Source organism: Dromiciops gliroides, chromosome 3 (genome assembly GCF_019393635.1).
Source record: "Dromiciops gliroides isolate mDroGli1 chromosome 3, mDroGli1.pri, whole genome shotgun sequence".
Classification (NCBI taxonomy): Eukaryota; Metazoa; Chordata; class Mammalia; order Microbiotheria; family Microbiotheriidae; genus Dromiciops; species Dromiciops gliroides.
The window spans coordinates 33,355,209-33,374,166 of record NC_057863.1 but is presented as its reverse complement, the minus strand read 5'-3'; the positions used below and the strand labels follow the sequence as shown (position 1 = coordinate 33,374,166).

At 44.6% G+C, this 18,958-nt stretch overlaps 1 protein-coding gene across 1 annotated transcript in view; it reads right to left on the bottom strand.

The window, feature by feature from the left end:
• FNDC3B (fibronectin type III domain containing 3B) overlaps positions 1–16,860 on the bottom strand; it is a 399,493-nt gene extending 382,633 nt beyond the window's left edge. The window contains exon 1 of the mRNA XM_043994436.1: positions 16,713–16,860. The gene's annotated coding sequence lies outside the window, so the exon portion shown is untranslated. The remainder of the gene's footprint in view (positions 1–16,712) is intronic.
• Between the last annotated feature and the right edge of the window lie 2,098 nt (positions 16,861–18,958).

Below are 18,958 nucleotides of genomic sequence, written 5' to 3'. Positions count from 1 at the left end.
ATATGGTAATCAGACCTAGCTTAAATGCAATTATTAAATTATTTACAAATGAATGATTAAGTTCCTTATTAAAAAGTAGACATTTTCTTTTAAGTTAGCAAATAAATCCCAATTCCATGTATATTGTTTCTAGCCCAAAAGAATGTATTCTATGTATTCTCCTTGAGCACAGGCTTGTCTTTCTACCCCATGAATTAAACTGTTACTGTGTGACCTTAGACAAGTCCACTTCTCTGAATCTAGGCTTTCTATAAGACGACAGGGCTCACTTCTATTTCAGGGCAGCCATTCTGTGATCCAATTTGAGAAGAAATTTCTAGAAAACCTTTTTTTTTTTTTTCAACAGCTTTATCAAGATTCTATCCCTGAACCAGGCATTCAATTAAAAAGATGGCAATTATTTTAGTGATCTGTTTAAGTCAGTTTTTTTTTTAATTGTTAATTAATCTGCCAGAGAAGAACAGTTGACAACCAGTCAGCAAATGCCCCAAAAATGAACTCAAGGGATGACTCAGTGGAAAGAAACTGACATTTAGAAAACTCCGTCATCTTCCCTGAAGTCGGTCAGGGCCAGGCTCACCCACCTCTGTCGGAGGATCTCGCCTGCCCATGCCCACTCCCAACCCAGCTTCACCAGAAGGCCCCAAAACCTTAACCCACTGAATTAAAAGAAGGCTTAAAGGGACAATGGAGAAAGGAAAGGGATTTGAATATTATGTAGTTCTACTGCTTGGTTCAAGCCTTCTGCTCCTACTGTGTGGGAACAGAATCCAAACAGCCCTGGACTAATTTGGGACAATCAGAAAGTGAAACATTAGAAATAGGAAGTGACACTATTTCCTTAAGTAAAAACCCGATGTGTGTTAAAAACAGACTTTTAAAAATTAATGCTGACCAATGGAAGCAAGATCTGGGGGCAAGTCAGGAGCCATTAGGGAGGGAGAATTCTTAACCAAAAAAGAGGTCTTTTTTTTTTTTTAAAGAGAAAGAACTGTGATAATTAATCAGCAGTTCTTTAAAGTCCAAAGCTGGGAGGGCAAGCATTTCAGCAGGGGGAGCAGAAAGCACAAGGCAACAGAAGAAGAAAGGTGAGAAGGCCAGACTGGTTGAGAGACCAGAGGAGGCAGGATCCTGGACAGTGGCCGGAAGCAGCCAAGCTGTAAGGAACATTCAATGCCAAACAAAGGCTTGTACATCTGACCCTGGCCTTAATAACTGGGAGCTACTGGGGTTTACTAAGGGGAGGGTGAGACACAGCCAGCCCCCATACACCACTGGACCATTACTCAGTAGCTAGAGCCTCAAAGCAAAAAGACTAAGTGGAAAGCTTCTGATTTTTGCAGATAATGCAGATAAAAATACAAATAAGAGAATGCAGATAAAAATAAGGGAACTCACCATGCGGAGAAAATATTTTGCATCCAAGAAAATCAGATAAAAGTCTGATATCCGTGATATACTAGAAGTGAGCTGACACAAATAAAAGACTATGGGTTACACCCCAATAATTAAGCAGTCAAAAGAGAATGAAATTTCAAAAGAAAAATGGCAAATGATCAATGGTCAAATGCAATTATTCTTAGTCACTTTTGTGATAAAAGAAACACCCACAAAAAAGGAAAATACATTTTCACCTCACAGCAAACTGACATCTGAGAGAACTTGGAAGGATGCGGAACAAAAATGTACTGCTGATGGAGTAATTGTCTCCCTCCTCCTTCCCTAGTTTCTTTCAAGCTCCACATAACATCCCCCCTTCTGTACAAAGACTTTCCTGATTCCCCTTAAGGTCAGTGTCTGTTGATTATCCCCAGTTAATCCTATCTATGGGGCAGCTAGATAGCACAGTGGATAGAGCACTGGGTCTGGAGTCAGGAAGTATCATCTTCCAGAGTTCAAATCCTATCTCAGGCACTTATTAGCTGTGTGAGCCTGGGAAAGTCACTAAACCTTGTTTGCCTCAATTTCCTCATCTGTAAAATGAGCTGGAGAAGGAAATGGCAAACCACTCCTGTATCTCTGCCAAAAAAAAACCAAACCCAAATGGGGTCAAGAATTAGACACAACTGAACAACAAAAATCTTGTATGCACTTAGTTGTATGCATCTTAGTATGCCTGTTGTTGTCTCCCCCATTAAAGACCATTTCTGCCTTTTTGCCAGGGCCTGGCACATTAATTAGGGCCTGGTACTTAATCCATGCTTACTGACTGAACTGCAGAAAATAATCTGAAATTGGAGTGGGAAAACAGGAAGTGCCTAATTACTGTTTCATGATTGCTAATAAAAAGTAGGACCAAAGGAAGTGCCTAATAATTGCTTAATGATTAATTGATTGGTAATAAGAGTATGACCAAAGGAAGTGCCTAATAACTGTCTCATGATTGACTGGCAATAACCAATCTTGGTCCTAATGAAACATACCTCCTTCCTAGGCAGAGAGGGATTAGGGGACGGAAGCATCATATGCTGTCGGACACAGACCCTCTTTGGGTTGTTTCTACTTAACTGCCTTTCACTGTTACAAGAGAATGTTCGATGCTTTGAGGAGAAAGGGCCATAGGTCTAGAAATGACGGATGTAAAAAATAAGAGGAATCAGTAAGTTATATTTTTAAGAACAAACAAATTAAGGGCCATGCCCCAAAAGATAAATTGCAAAAGGATTTGAAGTTTTGGGAAGAAATGGTTAATTACTAACAACTCTGAAAAAAAGTCATAGGAACTTGGAAAGGCTTGTTTAAAATGACTCAGAGTGAAGTAAGTAGAACCGATAGAATAAACAAAATGACCGTGATAATGTAAAGAAAAAAGACAGAAATCCAAGGAGCGAGATGACCTATCTTAACTGATGACGACAATACTGTATTTTCTAGGAAGAAAGTCATTGTGCACTATGCGTATGGAATGAGGCACACACACCTCCCTCATTGAACAACAGCAATAATAATAACAAGGGAGAATACTGCTGTGGGGGTGGTTTTTTTTAAATATCAATTAAGCATTACTTTTCTTTTCTTTTTCTTTTTTTTTTTTTTTTTGCGAGGCAATGAAGGTTAAGTGACTTGCCCAGGCTCACACAGGTAGTAAGTGTCAAGTGTCTAAGGCCAGATTTGAACTCAGGTCCTCCTGAATGCAGGGCCAGTGCTGAATCCACTGCACCACCTAGCTGCCCCCAGTTAAGCATTTTTTAAAACATTTATCATTAAATCTTTTCATTGACAATACAAGACAACTCTACATCAGAGTTGAATCTAGAAAAGATGTTTTCCAATGATCACTAAACTGAATACTCTTTGACCCAGCAATAACACTGCCAGGATTTATACTCCAAAGAAATCAAAGAAAGAGGGAAAAGACCCATATGTATAAAAATATTTATAATGACTCTTTGTAACAGTAAAGAACAAAGAAATATCAATGTTATGAAATACTAATGTGCTGTTCTGTAACAATGAGAAACCCAGGAAGACCTGTATGAACTAATATGGACAAAAGAATGAAGAACTCAGAGGACAATTTCTACAATAATAACAACTGTAAGGACAAACTTGGAAAGATTCACTCTCATCAGCATAATGACCTCTCATTATCCCTGAGGACCAGTGATGAAACCTGTTAACCCACATTCTGATAGAGAAGTGATGAACTTGAGATACAAAATGAAACAGGTGTTTTTGCAATTAGCCAATTTGGGCATTTGGTTTGACTAGGTGTTATGTGCTGCAAGAGTGGTGGTTTTCAGGGGCAGCTAGGTGATGCAGTGGATAAAGCACCAGCCCTGGATTCAGGAGTACCTGAGTTCAAATCCAGCCTTAGACACTTGACACTTACTAGCTGTGTGACCCTGAGCAAGTCATTGAACATCCATTGCTCCACAGGAAAATAAAAAGAGTTTTGGTTTTCAAATTCTCAATTAGAGGGGCTAGGAGAAAAAATAAATGCTTATTGATGAAAGAAAATATAAAAATAAAATTGCATTAATTAAAAAAAATATAACAAAACAGGGGCATCTAGGTGGCGTAGTGGATAGAACACCAGCCCTGGAGTCAGGAGGACCTGAGTTCAAATGTGGCCTCAGACACTTAACATTTACTAGTTGTGTGACCCTAGGCAAGTCACTTAACCCCAATTGCCTCACCAAAAAAGAGCAGCTTTCTTCAATAATCTCGAAATAATTAGAATAAGAAAAAAACATAGGATCTATTCTAAGATTTCTTTCTACCTTCCCCCTTCCTATTTTTAAAACCGAAAAAAAAAATTTTTACCTGTTTTTTTTTTTCCTATGGATTCTAGATTATTGATATTATAATAATCTTCTAAAAACTCTCTAGAAAATTTGGGCAAGTGTTATACTGGGAAAGTCCAATGGAATATTGGAAAATATAGTGGGCCTGGAGTCAAAAGAGACCTGGATTCCAATCCTACCTGGGACACCTGCCATCATGGACAAGAGGAACCAGGATGGACAAGTCAAGTCAGCCTCAATATGCAAAACAGAACTAACACCCACACTATGTGTTATTTCACAGGCTTGTCATAAGCATCTAATTATGTTCAATGGAAGGAAGCAAACCTTAAAATGCTATGTAATTAGGGGCAGCTAGATGGCGCAGTAGATAGAGCACCGGCCCTGGAGTCAGGAGTACCTGAGTTCAAATCTGGCCTCAGACACTTAACACTTACTAGCTGTGTGACCCTAGGCAAGTCACTTAACCCCAATTGCCTCACTAAAAAAAAAAAAAAACCCAAATAAAATGCTATGTAATTGTCATTACTCCTTAATGTTAATAACAAGGATATTATAACATTGATTTATTAACAACATTCTTTTCCCTTGGTGATAGAAACAGACAACGGAGGTGAAGATAAAGAACCGCATTCATTCATTTTTTTTTAGTGAAATGGAAATGATTATTAATAAAAATAAAAGCAAGCATTCTAATCTCTTTCTTTTAAATCACCATCCCTATCTCAGTGTATTTTTAAAAGATTTTTTAAAGCTGTTCTCTTTCCAAAGAAGAACAACAAATTAAAAAAAAAAAATAGAGGACTCTTTAAAAACCAGCTCTATCAGAAAGTAATTCGAGGCAAGGGATTGGCTACTTAACCACACTTCTGGGTCCAGATGTGCAAAGACTCCCAAGCTCCCATATAAGGCCTGCATGGCCTCCAGAATTCAAGAAGAAAAAAGGCAATTGGCGGGTTCAGAAGCATTACAAAAAAAAAACCAACACATTTTTTCCAGTTTACAGCCTCAGCTGAGGAGTGATTACTCTAGGAATACCTCCATGGAGCGGGAACTGATGAGAAACCCCTTTCCAAGAGGAGACGTTCCCAAGGCCCTTCTTTAGAAGGGGAGATAGGAAGAAGCCAGAACATTTTCCAAGTGGTAGGACCCTAGGGGGATCGTGCCCATTCAGCCTTCAGTCTTACCCCACAATCCTTGCAGGGAAGGAGCCGAGGGTCACCTCTGTCCTTAGCTCACCTCCAGAGGGGAAAGCCAAAGCGCTCTCCAACAAAGGAGGCATTTAGGGCTGCCAGCTGCCCAGGTTCTGCCCGGACAGTCGGATAAGTCCCAGAGCCTGCTGTGAATCCCGGAATCACCTCGCCCAGGAGCTGGTGTTTGGAGTAGAAAGAGGCAGGGCTGATCTCTCTGGCTCCACTTCCATCTCCCCTTGGGACCTCTCAGAAAAAGGAAGGAGGAAGAAGGCCCGGCTCTGATCCTTGTTAGTCACCCATTCAGCTTCTCAGTTATAGAGTGGGGATGGGTGACCTTGGACATGCCCCTCACCATTCTCAGGTTTCAGATTCCTCACCTGTACAAGGCTGGGACCTTCAAGGTCCCTTCTAGATCTGACATCCTTCATCACAGCTGTTAGAATCTGAAACCTCTGTGTATACCTGAAAGCGATCAACGTCTAAGCCGTTATTAAATTTTATTTGTATTTATAATATTTGCATTTTATTTTAAACCAAACTTCATGCCTATTTCTTTTTTTTTAGTGGAACACTGGGAAATAAGATGATTTTTTTTTTTGCCAACTTGTGATTTCACTGGTTTAGGGAATTCCCAGAAGGGAAAATCCTTCTTCCAATGCAGATAGCCACCTGCTCTACATCTCACAGTGGGGGAACTGAGCATCCATGACTTACCTGAGATCACACAACCATGATGTGTCAGGGGGATGACTTTTAACTCAGGTCTTCCTGACTCAGAAGCTGGCTTTCTATCAACTATAGTGATTCTCAAACTTTTGGGTCCAAGGACACTTTTAAGCTCTTAAAAAAACACTTTAACTTATGTGGGCCTTATTTACTGACATTCACCATTTCTGTTGTGGAGTCGTCATCCCATCTGAGGTTTTCTAGGCAGAGATACTGGATAGGGAAACTGAGGCAAACAGGGTTTTAAGAGACTTACCAGGGCAGCTAGGTGGCGCAGTGGATAAAGCACCTGCTCTGGAGCCAGGAGTACCTGAGTTCAAATCCAGCCTCAAACACTTGACACTCACTAGCTGTGTGACCCTGGGCAAGTCACTTAACCCCCCATTGCCTTGCAAAAAAAAAAAAAGAGAGACTAACCAGGGTCACACAGCTAAGTGTCTGAGGCCAGATCTGAACTCAGGTCTTCCTGACTCCAGGTCCAGCACTATCCACTGTACCACTTAAACTACCCAATATTTACCGTATTAAAAATCAAAACTGGTGGATTTAAAAATACTCATGAATTCATTTAAAAATAACAAAAAAATGGGGCAGCTAGGTGGCGCAGTGGATAGAGCACCGGCCCTGGAGTCAGGAGTACCTGAGTTCAAATCCGGCCTCGGACACTTAACACTTACTGGCTGTGTGACCCTGGGCAAGTCACTTAACCCCAATTGCCTCACTTAAAAAAAAAAAGTTAAAAAAAAAAATAACAAAAAACAATGCATGCTGACATGGGTGATATTTTATGAGAAATAACCATATTTTCCCAAGAAAAAAAAAACAATCAGCCCGAAGAGTGGTCGTGTTTTGCAGATTTCTGCAAATCTCTTTAATGTGTGGCTAATCCAAGCCAGCTGGTTTCTCAGATCAGCTTCTGCCTTCGGTCTGAGGCGTTATGTTGTTTTCGTTGACGTGGTTGAAGAAAACCTGGCCTCACACAGATAGATAATTGGAGAAGGGGGGAGGACGGTGACAGGTAAATATTTCTCAGTGTTTTTATGAAAATCGTTTTGACCTCAATGACTGCGCCCCCCACCCCCACCCCCGCAAAGGCTCCCAAGGACCTACAGGAAGCCAGGGACCACACTTTGAGAACCAAAGCACGACACTGAGCCGCCTTTCCATAGGCCTATGGGAGTTTATTAGTGTTGGAAGCAACCTTACAGGTCATCTTATCCAAGCCCTTCATTTTACCTATGAAGAGACTGATACCTAAGGTAACAAAAGGAAGTAGGTAAGGGGCAGCTAGGGGGTGCAGTGGTAAAGCCCCGGCCCTGGAGTCAGGAGGACCTGAGTTCAAATCCAGCCTCAGACACTTGACACTCACTAGCTGTATGACCCTGGGCAAGTCACTTAACCCTCATTGCTCCACCCCCCCCAAAAAAAAAAGGCAGTAGGTAAGTAACTCAGGCCCTAAGACTCCAAATCCATTGCTCTTTCCACTGTGGCAAAGGTAAGACCAGCCCTAAATTACAGAACAACTGACTGGACCAGAGATGCTCTGAGGAGGGGGCCCAATAGATGAGCCCATTATTTTCTTTGGAGTTGGCCCAAATCTCTCATCTGTTAGGCTGCTTTGGCACAGACTGTGAATCTCATGTGACAGCACTGCCAGCAGTTCCATGCCTGGGCAAGAGATCTCTCTACAGGTGTTCGCACCTGCCCTGAGCATGGAGGCAGGGTCTTCACACCTTCGGGGTTTGGTTTAGTCTTTCTCTATATGACTGCTGTAAAATACATGGTGTGTGCTAAATGTTAAAATATGACATTGAGCTAAATAGATTACATAGTGCATAGAGAGAGCCTGCCTTGGAAGAAATGAGTTCAAATCCTGCCACTAACATTAAACTTTCTGTATCCTAGTAACTCCTTAAGACTAAGTTGCTGAAAAGGTGCCAACATGGGTAGAGACAGTTTCCCCACCCAGGAGGTTGAGTGTGATAACCATCCCATATATTCATACAACAGAACAGCATGGGCTGTAATCAATGAAATCAGCTGCTTAGTGGTTCAAGGAGTGATGGATGACGTATTCTTCTCCATCTTCAGGTGAGTCACTGTACAATTTTAGATGGAGAACTGCAAACTTCTATATCTATCAGGGTTGGGATAAATGGTCCTCTTTTCCAAAACAATAACAATTCACAGGATTTATCACAGTGAAAAGATTAGCAATAACAGTCTACCAAATTCATAAAGTGGAAAGGAAGATATGGGGCAGCTAGGTGGCTCAGTGGACAGAGCACCAGTCCTGAATGCAAGAGTAGTTCAAATCCGGCCTCAGATACTTGACACTTACTAGCTGTGTGACCCTGGGCAAGTCACTTAACCCTGATTGCCTCACCAAAGAAAAGAAAAGAAAAAAGATGAAATAAGAGTTTTCTATCCTTTTAATTAGTGGCCTATCAAATAGACCTGGACAGATTTCCTACATTCCCCAAACTTGAGCTTTGACCATTAAATAGTCACTGAATAGGAAAATCTCATTAATGTGGAAAAATTAAGAAAAGATAAAATTCAAAGAGTGAAAATCATAGACTTATTCTTTAAAGAATTCATTTTAATTACTGTTGAGTAAATACAATAACAAACTGCTCAGTAAGTGCACTGAATAGAAGTCCTGGCTCTAGTGAACAGATAACAATGGTCTATAATTAACACATACAAAGCACCAATCTGAACATATTCCCATAAACCTGAGATAAGCAGAGCTGGACTATTTATATTGTTTTTCAGTAAATAGGTGTTTTGAAGGGCCTAGGAAGTCGTGAGTTCCCTCAATTAATATTTCCCTTAGGATCACACTTATATACATATATGTGTGTGTTGTATACACATAAGGTATGTATTATATACGTACACATGTGTGTGTTGTGGGGGGGGGCTCTCTTTCCACCTCATTCCCCCACAGAATGTAAGTGTGTGAAGGAAAAGGGACTGATTTCATTTTTTTGTCTTTGAATCCGTACCTGAGGAGGCACTTAATGAAATGACTGACTGATATTTTTATTTTGCTTAGTACTCATAATGAACAAATATACAAGGCCCAACAATGCATCATAACATATGAAAAACAACAAAATCTCTGACCTACTGAGGTCAGAGAGAAGTTAGCACTGGGGAAGGAAGCCCTCACTCCGAGATTGGGGGGTACTGGGGAGGGGAGAGGGTTGAAGGTCAGAAATGTAGGAGTCCGCTATAATCCTGTTAGGAAGTTGTTTTTCCCAATTACATCAAACCTGAATCTTCCCTTTTCCAGCTTCCCCCCCACCCCCCAGGTCTGTCCTCTGGGGTCACATGGAGAAATAATTCTAATCCTTCTTCCATGACTGCTTTCAAATACTGGAAGACAGCTGCTCCCCCTCCCCCTCAATCATCTCTTCTCCAGGTTAAACATGACAGTGAATGTTCCATTTCCATTTAGTTCCATTCAAGTAGCATTTATTAGGCAGCTGCTGAATACCAGGCACTTGAAACATGAAAACAAAACTGAGTACCTTACATTCTGTGATCTGGGGCACATGATGAAGGAAGAAAAGAAGAACAAAGTAGGGGAATGGGAGAGAGGAGTGGAGCAAAGCCCCCCTCCTTCCTTCTGCCAGGCTACTCCAAGTTACTTTTCTATTGCTGGGACCACAGACCTGAACTGTCTATCCCATTAACAAAATATGGCAGCTGTGACGTTAACACGGAAATCTGCTAAAAGCAGAAAGAGTGTTAATTGTGCATTGGTACTGACATGGAGTTCAACAACAACAACAACAAAGAAATCTCCCCATTTGGGGTCATTTTAATTAGAGGGGAGGATGTCTGAGCTTCTAGGACCCCCCCCCACCCAAGCAAGCCATGAGCACCTACCCCTTGGCCCACGAGAGAGGCTCCTGAGGTTCGGACCCTCTGACAGGCTAGTGAAGCTTAGACACCAAAATAATGTTTTTAAGGAGTGTAAAATAAAATGATATACTTATAAAGAAAAACAATTATTAAAACGTGATTTTTTTCCCCCATCTCCCAAGGTGAGAGACTCCCTGAAATCCACCTAGGTCAGAGGTATTGTGATCTAAAGTGAATTACATCCTGGGGAGGGGCCAGCCAACTGAGAGTGGACACACACTTTCTCAGAAATCCAACATTTTTAAATTTGCTCTTTAATATGGGGCTTGTATTTAAGGTTGATTTATAAAATGCTAACCAGCCCTTCTCAACTGGGGGGGCGGGAAAGAGCTGAAGGATTTATCCCTCTTCCAATTTAGGAGCATTCCAGCCTGTAGATGGCAGGTCACCATTGTATATCTATCCCTCTTCTCCGATTTCCATTTAGTGGTTTGAAAAACTTCCCCCCTTCCCACATACCTTCTGTCTCCAGGGACGGATCACACAGTGACATTAAACCCGTGCCATAAACAACTCCCCTCCCGATCTGCCCGTTAAAGAGGAATTCGTGTGGCTTCGATAGCCGGAGCTTTACAATATACTGACAGCACTCCCTCCAGCCTCCCCCCTCCTCCCCTGACCTGTCAATTACACAAGGGGGGGAAGGGAGGTCCTATCCCAAGGGGGAGGACACAGACCAGAAGCTCCCCCTAACAACTTTAAACTTTACACTTTTTCTTGACATCTCTCTTTTTTTTAAGCATCACATAACCATACCACACTAGAACAAAAACGCACTTCTGGTAAACATATTTAACTGAAGTTAAAGTTTAATTTAAGGAAATAAAAAAAAAACAACAACAACGCTCTGCCACCCTCACTCCCACCCCTCCACACAGGAACACAGGAGTATTTAGAGCCCTTACCGAAAACCCCAAGAATTACTGTTTATTTGAAGATTTTTTTTTTATGATATGAAAACATTACAGATTAAAGGGGAAGAATGGGAGGGAGGGGCACCTAAAGATTCTCAAACTTGTGTTCAATCCCAGAGGGTAAAAAAACTGGCTAGCTTTTATACTGCAAAGACTACAAAACACCCAAGTCACACACAAACACTTGAGTTCTCCCCAACAGAGGCATTGACGAACCAACTAGATTTATTAAAACAGAAGATCACAAAAACAGCAAGGATTTCGATCATTCCATACTGAAACACACACAACAGCATCCTGGACCATCCGTTTTCCAACCACAGTCCCAAGAATGACCCCAAAATCAAACCAGATGAATTCGCTCTCTTCAAAAAATGAGAAGTGATCCAACCTCCTAGCCCCACACTTCAGGCCACACTGACAGAAGTTTAAAAAAAACACAGCCAACAGTGTTCAAGTGGGATGAATTATGGATGGTCCAAAATGTGGCATAAGCTAATGGAGCCTTTTTGGGGGGCCATGGGGGGGGGGGAAGAGAATGAAATCCTATAACCAGAACCTTCCAAATGTGAGTGCTGTTTCACTTACTAATTAAAAGAGGGAAATAAACAAGAGGCAGACAGCCTCCCTCCAAGCATAGTTTGGAAGACTGCTAACTGCCAATAACTACACTTGGAACAGATCAGCTATGATACTCTTTATACTTTTAATTTCATAGCTACAGACCCAAGGACCCAATTCCAAAATCTGTCCTAAGTGTGTGTGTGGGGGGGGGGGGGAACTACAGGAAAAATACACCAAAAAGCACCCCTGACATGCAACAAATTTAGTGTGATTCAATTCTACAACTATTTATTAAGTCTTTACAAAGAGAAAAAGACAAGAGTCTTTGCCCTCCAAGTAATCCTGTGAGTTTACATTCTGTATGCATGGGTATAGAATAAATCACAATGGCTATGATCTTACTAAGCAAATAAATAATTTGCTAAATAAATCCCTAATGCTATTGACTTTACCCAGATCCCCCAATATCAGCATTATAGCCCTCTACCTTCAAAATGGTTCAAGAACCTGCTATTATTTACCATGGCCTGGATTATCAAAGTATCAGAATCTCATAATGAAATCTAACCATTTTGAACATAACTCAATCAAACTCTCTGATAACCATTCCTGGATCACATTGAGCCCAGATCATCACAGATGGGTCCCCCTGACAGATGCCTGCTGAATTCAATCATCAGTCAGATATGGGCAATGATACCAGAGATAGAGTAAAGAAGAGATAGCACTGAATGGAACTCACCTAGGAATTAGATCCTAGATGTTATTTATTTTCAATCCCCTTATTTTCTGGTTATTTATACCTAAAAAGAAGCCCAAGAGAACCTCTCAGCAGTTATGGGGTTCTGAACCTTCACAGATACCTTTGGCCATCTGCTGATAACCAAGGAACCCCTTCTGGAAATAAAAGAAAGGTAATAAAATGTGATTCAAAATCTAATCATTTCCGTTAGGGACCAGTGAAAATACAGATAAGATTGTTTTCTCATCCAAAGTTCAAGGAGCCCCTGAAATCTCTTCATGGACCCCAGGTTAAAGAACCTAACGGGACAAGTCCAAACCCCCTCATTTTACAGATGAGGGAACTGAGGCCCACTGGGGTTGAGTGACTTGCTCATGATCACACAGAGAATTCAAATACAGATCATGGGATCAGAGATTTGAAACTGGAAGGAGTTCTCTTCATCTGATACAGATTATTAAAGTATGGTCTTTGGGGGGGGGGGGGTCAATGAGGGTCACACAGCTAATAAGTGTCAAGTGTCTGAGGCCAGATTTGAACTCAGGTCCTCCTGAGTTCACTGAGTCCACTGTACCACCTAGCTGCCCCAATACAGATTATTAAAGCCCTGAAGTTATGTTTTCCTCACGGTCACACAGCCATTATGATCTGAACCCAAGGTCATCCTGACTCTCTCCACCTCACCCTGGGAGGACTGAGTTCCCAAGCCAGCACTCCTTCCCCATAGGCCACATCTGCCTTCCTCCATCCTTCCTAGACAGGGTAAAAATCAACCACCTGGGATTTAAATCAGAATCACTCCTGAAGTCTTCCTGTCTGGCACCATCTTGTCCTACCTCCCAAAAGGACCTTCTGGGTTGACTTGATTTTAGTAGATATCCTTCTCAACTCTATGGGAACCATAGCCTTCACGGGGATATGGGGGGCCGTATCCCAGACTGCAAAGCAACGATTCGTCTGGTCTATTTCGGAACAATTTTACAGCAATGTCAGAAAAAAAAATGAACAATTGGATTCTTTTATTTTCCAAAGACAATGCATGTGAAGTCATCGGGAAGCAAATCACTGCCAATTCAAGGAAGGAAATGGCCATTTATTTATTAAGCACCTACTATGTGCCAGGGACGATTCTGAGCGCTTTATAAATATCACTCCATGGGATTCTCATGACAACCCAGTTAAGTTAATGTTGCGATTACCTTCATTTTACAGCTGAGGAAACTGAGGCAGAGATCAAGTGACCTGCCCAGTGTCACACAGCTGTTGTCTTTTTTTTTTACTGCCAATAACATCTATCCATTTTGCATTTTTTTCTGAAAATAAAACATTCCGAATGGTTTTTCTTCAAAGGCATCATTCTTTTTTCAAACATCAGCAATATACATTTTTGACTGTAGCCATTCTATAGATTTGTTCAGTGTTTTAACTGTCAAAAGAACCTCATACTGAGCACAATTAACTCACCAGTCTATATGGAGAATCAAAAAATGACAGTTTGAAAACTGAATCTAAGGACATCTGGTATTGTAATTAGCGGTCAGAGCCCTGGCTTCCTGCCCTGGAAATGCCAGTGACTTTGGGCCAATCCTGCAGCCTCCTGACTCAGTTTCCCCATTCTGAAAATGAGGGAAATGGCCTAAGTGAACTCTAAGGTGTCTTCCGGTCCTCCATTTCTATGCTGCTAAGTGGAAGCTTTCTGGGTTGAATTTGCAGAAGTTATTAATGGGCAAAGTGGACACTGGGACATCTTGGCGATCTCCTGGGTGCCCCCACTAAGTGAGGGCATTAATAGACCTACTGTTTATTTTTCCAGTTTCTCCTGAAAACGTGTGTGTGTGGGGGGGGGGGGGGGTGCTTCCCCCAAACAATGTCCCTTCTGCACGTTTCTCCATCTGCCAGAGTTCTTGAACCTCTTCACCCAGGACAACCCCTCTCCCGGGCCCAAAAGTCAGAATTATTTTTCTCTTTCCCTACTCTATCACACAGACTTTCCCTCCACAGGGGGCTGGAAACTGGAGGAAATTCAAACCAAATTAGCTGCACATTAAAAAATAAACAGACAAGCAATCAGGAGGTGCCCACCCAACAGAAAGAGCAGGAGAATTGCAAAGTCTGAATCAGCCCGGGAGAGAAGAGTAGATGGGGGGGTGGGGGAGGAAGCAGGGAAGGAAGAAAAGACAGAAATCAACATGGATGGAGTTAAATACTTCTGAAAGGAGCCCCCAAGTATCAGGCCCAAATCCAAATGTGATTTAAAGAAAAACACTGAGACCGAGAGAGAGAAACGGGGGCGCGGGGGAGGGGGGGTACGGGAGGCGGGTGTTGAACTTTTAAAGAGTCGGCAAACGGTAATATGTCTTGGTAAAATGCCATTTCTTTCTTTCCTCTGAGATGGCAGAACGAGGGCTTAGGAGAAAGTCTTACTCAAAAGAAAGAAAAATCCCCACTGCCCCCCGCCTCCCTCCCCAATCTCCACTCCTCCGGTCTAGTCCAGCTCAATAACTGGTCCAACTCGGCGATGTCCCCCTGCAAACCAGGGGCTCAGACCCCCTTTCGGAGAGGCGCAAACACAGCTGGGAAGGAAAGTTGCCTTGGCTCGGTCCCGAGTCTCCTTCTCCAAATTGGCGCCCCCACCCCCAACCCCCACCCCGGTATCCAGACATTTTGGAAAAGTTTACGCGGAGAGCTCCGGCCTCCACTGGAGCTGCAAAAACGCCTCCGGGTTCCCCTCCCCCCCCCCATTTTTTTCCCACCTGAATGACAGACCCTTCTCTTCCCCGGACCCCCGATCCCATTTCCTCCGGTGCCGGGCGTTTCTCCCCCAGTCCCAGGCCCAGTATCTGGGCGGCCAAAAGATTCATGCAGCCCCCAGCCGAGGACTGGGACCTGAGCCTTCGCCTCCAGTTCCCTGGGCCCCTAGGTGCTTGAACGCCTCTCCCTCCTCCCTCACCGCTTCTGCGGCCTCAGGGCACAAATTCTCAGCCTCTTCTTCCTCCTCCTTCTACTCCTGCTCCCTCCCCAAACAGACCGAGCTCCCCCAACTGGGTGAACTAGTGAGAAAGGAGGGGAGCCGAAGAGAGAAGGGAGGGTCTTTGACTGTCCCCTTTGCCCCACCTTAAGTTGGGAACAACCCCTCCTCTGCCGACGGCTTTCCAAAAGCAGCTAAGGGACGCAGGGAGGAAGCCCAGAAACTGGGGAAGTGAAGATATGGAGGAAAGGATTGGGCTGGGGGGAGGGGTGGGGCTGGGGGGGCAGAAGGGGCAGAGTAGGGAAATGTCAGGCCCCCGGCCGGGAGACCCGAGGCACCCCAGGACTTGCTCGGATTTCCCGGGCTCGGCGGGCGGCAAAGGTTCGAAAAACGGCTACTTTGTAGCCTCCCTCCTCTCAAACGGCTACTTTGTAGCGCCCAGGCCCAAGTCCCACGCCCGCGGCCGCCGGACCCCCCAGCGCTCCGGCACCCATAGCCCTCCCCTGCTGCAAAAGCCCAACAAAAGGGGGAGAGGGGGGAAGGGAGAAAGGGGGAGAAAATAAAGAGGCATCCTCACCTCCCGAGCCCGCCCCGCCGAGGGCCCCTCCCGCCCCCCGGCGCACACACAAAAGTCGTCCAAACTTCAGCAGCACTTTGCGCTCTTTCGTGGGTCTGGGCTGAACCCTAACACCATATGGAAAGTGACACGTCGAAGATTCCGCCGCTGCCTCCTTCTCTCCACCACCACCACCCCCACACACACCCCCTCCCCTTCACTCCCCTCAGCGATCCTGCCACCGAGATGGGGGGCGGGGGGATTGCTTGTGCACCACCTCAGAGAACCCGGACCTGGGGGCGGGGGACAGGGGGGACAGGGGGCTGGAGCAGGGAGGAGGCACAACGTGGAAGAATTAAAATTGGCCGGTTTTTCTTTTTCTTGGAAAAATGTTTTTTGGCAAAGCACTGATTGGGGGAAGGGGGAAGGAATCTTCGCACTAAATGCTTCCCCCCCACACACTTTCCAGACTTCGGTTTGCGCCCGTCGCCATCCCTTGCCCCCCTTCCTGGGTGCATCCCCCCACCAGCTTCCCCCAGCCCGGAAAGTGGGGGTGGGTGGGAAAGGGGGAGGGCGGGAGTATCGGGGCACCCCAGCCCCTGTCCGCCGCCAGCGCAACCTCACCACTTAAGTCTGAAGTTTTCCTGCTCGAAAAGGCGGACGCCCCCCGAAACCCCAGGGGTTCCCCGGAACCCGCTAGCAGGGCTGGGCTCGGCTCCGGGGCTTTCCGGGGCAGTCCCGTTCCTTCAGTGCCTTGGCCAGGCGCGGGACCCCGCCGCCAGCCTGGGCTCAGGGGCTGCTACTTGGCTCCCTCCCGCCCGCTCGCTCGCCCGCCCTCCCCGGCCGCTGCGGCGACCGCTCCTTACCTTCCCGAGGGCTGAAACAGGGTGGGTGCCGGGGGGCGCGTGAGAGATGGGGTCGCCCTCTGCCTGCCTGCCGGCCTGCCTTCCCTCCCTTCCAGCCAGGCAGCCGATAAATCCTTCCAGCCGCCGCCGCCTCTGCCGCCGCCGCCGCCGCCGCCTCCGCTGCTGCTCCTCCTCCTCCTCCTCCTCCTCCAGCCGCCGCCGTCGCCGCCGCTAAAATAACTACCAGCAGCTTTTGCTGGAGGATTCCGCCATGTCAATGATGTCGGGACCACATGGGGATTTGGGGCCAGCCCACATACCGTACACTACCGAGTAGCGCCACCCGCACAAACGCGCGCGCTCGCCGGCTCACAGTGTCCCTGGGGCGATGGGAGAGGTGGGCGCGCCTCCGCCCTGGACCCCTCCTCAAGGACAAGGAGGACGGTGGGGCGGCCCTCCAAGCCTAGGTATTTCTGTAAAGCCGACGAAGCCCCTGCGCTGCAGTCTGCAAGGATTCTTTCTTAGGCACAGGACAAAAACAAAAAATGAAAATCTGTCCCCTCGAAATAACTTCCAGTCTTCTTGGGGAAAAAATAACATCTCTACACCAATAAATAAACGCTCAAAGGGAATATCAAGCAGGACAGAGGTCCTAAACCCTTGACTATGAATACAGTAGAATCAGTATCCATTTTAATTTATTAAGCGCCTACTATGTGCATTACTGTGCTTGTGCATATGCTAGGTGCTTAATAAATGCTTATTGACAGACTGCAAAGCTAGGGCTAGAAAAACAAAAGTGAAAGGTTCCTGAGCTCCAGAACTTACATTCTAGGGAGAGTCTCTTTTGTATCCCTAGCACTTAAATAGTACACTGGAGCACAAGAATTAGGCCAGGGAAGCGACATAAAGGAGGTTGACCAAGAGATGTGGGACCACAAAGAAGGTGGGTTACCTAGTGGACAGTACCGATGTTCAGCTGGCATCCACGAAATGGCAAACGAACTGGAGGAAGGCTCCCACACAGGACTCAGCGAGATATAAAATATGGACAGACATCTCACTAGCTGGACGGGCAAGGATGGGTTTTGAGCACCATTGTTGGAGAGAGTTCCCACATGGATGAGATCTCAGATCCACTAAAGCTACCCACGTGGCTAGACCTAAAATAGAATTCAGAGGCCAGCTAGCAAATCGACTAATCACACACGTGAGGCTGAGAGATGAAGTGGCTTGGACACTGTCACACAGACAGTATTATGGGCTCTCCAATCTCCATCCGAAAAGGAGCTCTGAGGCTGGCTAGTTCTGAACGACCAATTTTAGAAACGAGGAAACTGCCCCCCTCCCCTAAAGAAGTGACTTGATTTTTCCAAATGAGCAGTCAGAATTGGAACCCAGAACATCTGGCTCCAAACTCAGACCGCTTACTCCTGCATCTAATTGCTCCACACAAAACATCGTTAATTTATTTTATACTCTTCTACAACTCTGAAAGATATTTTATCCTTTTTCTTTCTTTTTAATTTTTTTTTTTGCAAATAAGGATTTTTTTCCCTTGAAGATATACATAAACACGTGTGCTATTATTATTAAGCCCCCACTATGTGCAAAGTCTTAATGTGATACCTTATATTAGCAGTGCGTTGAAGCTGAGTTCTTGAAAGCTGGGCTCTTTAAACGTAAGTTCTGTACACTAGCAGCTGGACAGTCCCCATTCCAGAGCCCACACTCAGGCTGAAAGTCTCTTGTCCAAAGATCCCTGCATCACTACTTCAGCCTCCAAGTGAAGAATTTTTTGGCCACGACTATTTTCTTTTCTTATTCATTTTAAAATTTTGAACTTTAAAATAAAACATTTCCGGGGGCAGCTGGGTGGCACAGTGGATAAAGCACTGGCCCTGGATTCAGGAGGACCTGAGTTCAAATCCAGCCTCAGACACTTGACACTTACTAGCTGTGTGACCCTGGGCAAGTCACTTAACCCTCACTGTCGGACAAAAACAACCCCAAAACCAAATAAAACATTTCCATACACATCGCAGAAGACAAAAAAGGGATCACCGGCATTTCCTACCACTTTTTTTAAAGTACAAAATAAATTCTACACTTTACTTTCAAAACTGTCCAGTTACTCGTATTTCCTTCTAAGTGTCTTTTTGTTCTTTTCTTTGCGTGTTAAAAGTGTTACAATGACCCTCTTTTTTTTATTTGCAGCACCCTCAGTAACCCACACCCCCACCTCCTTTAACAACAGGGAGAAGAAA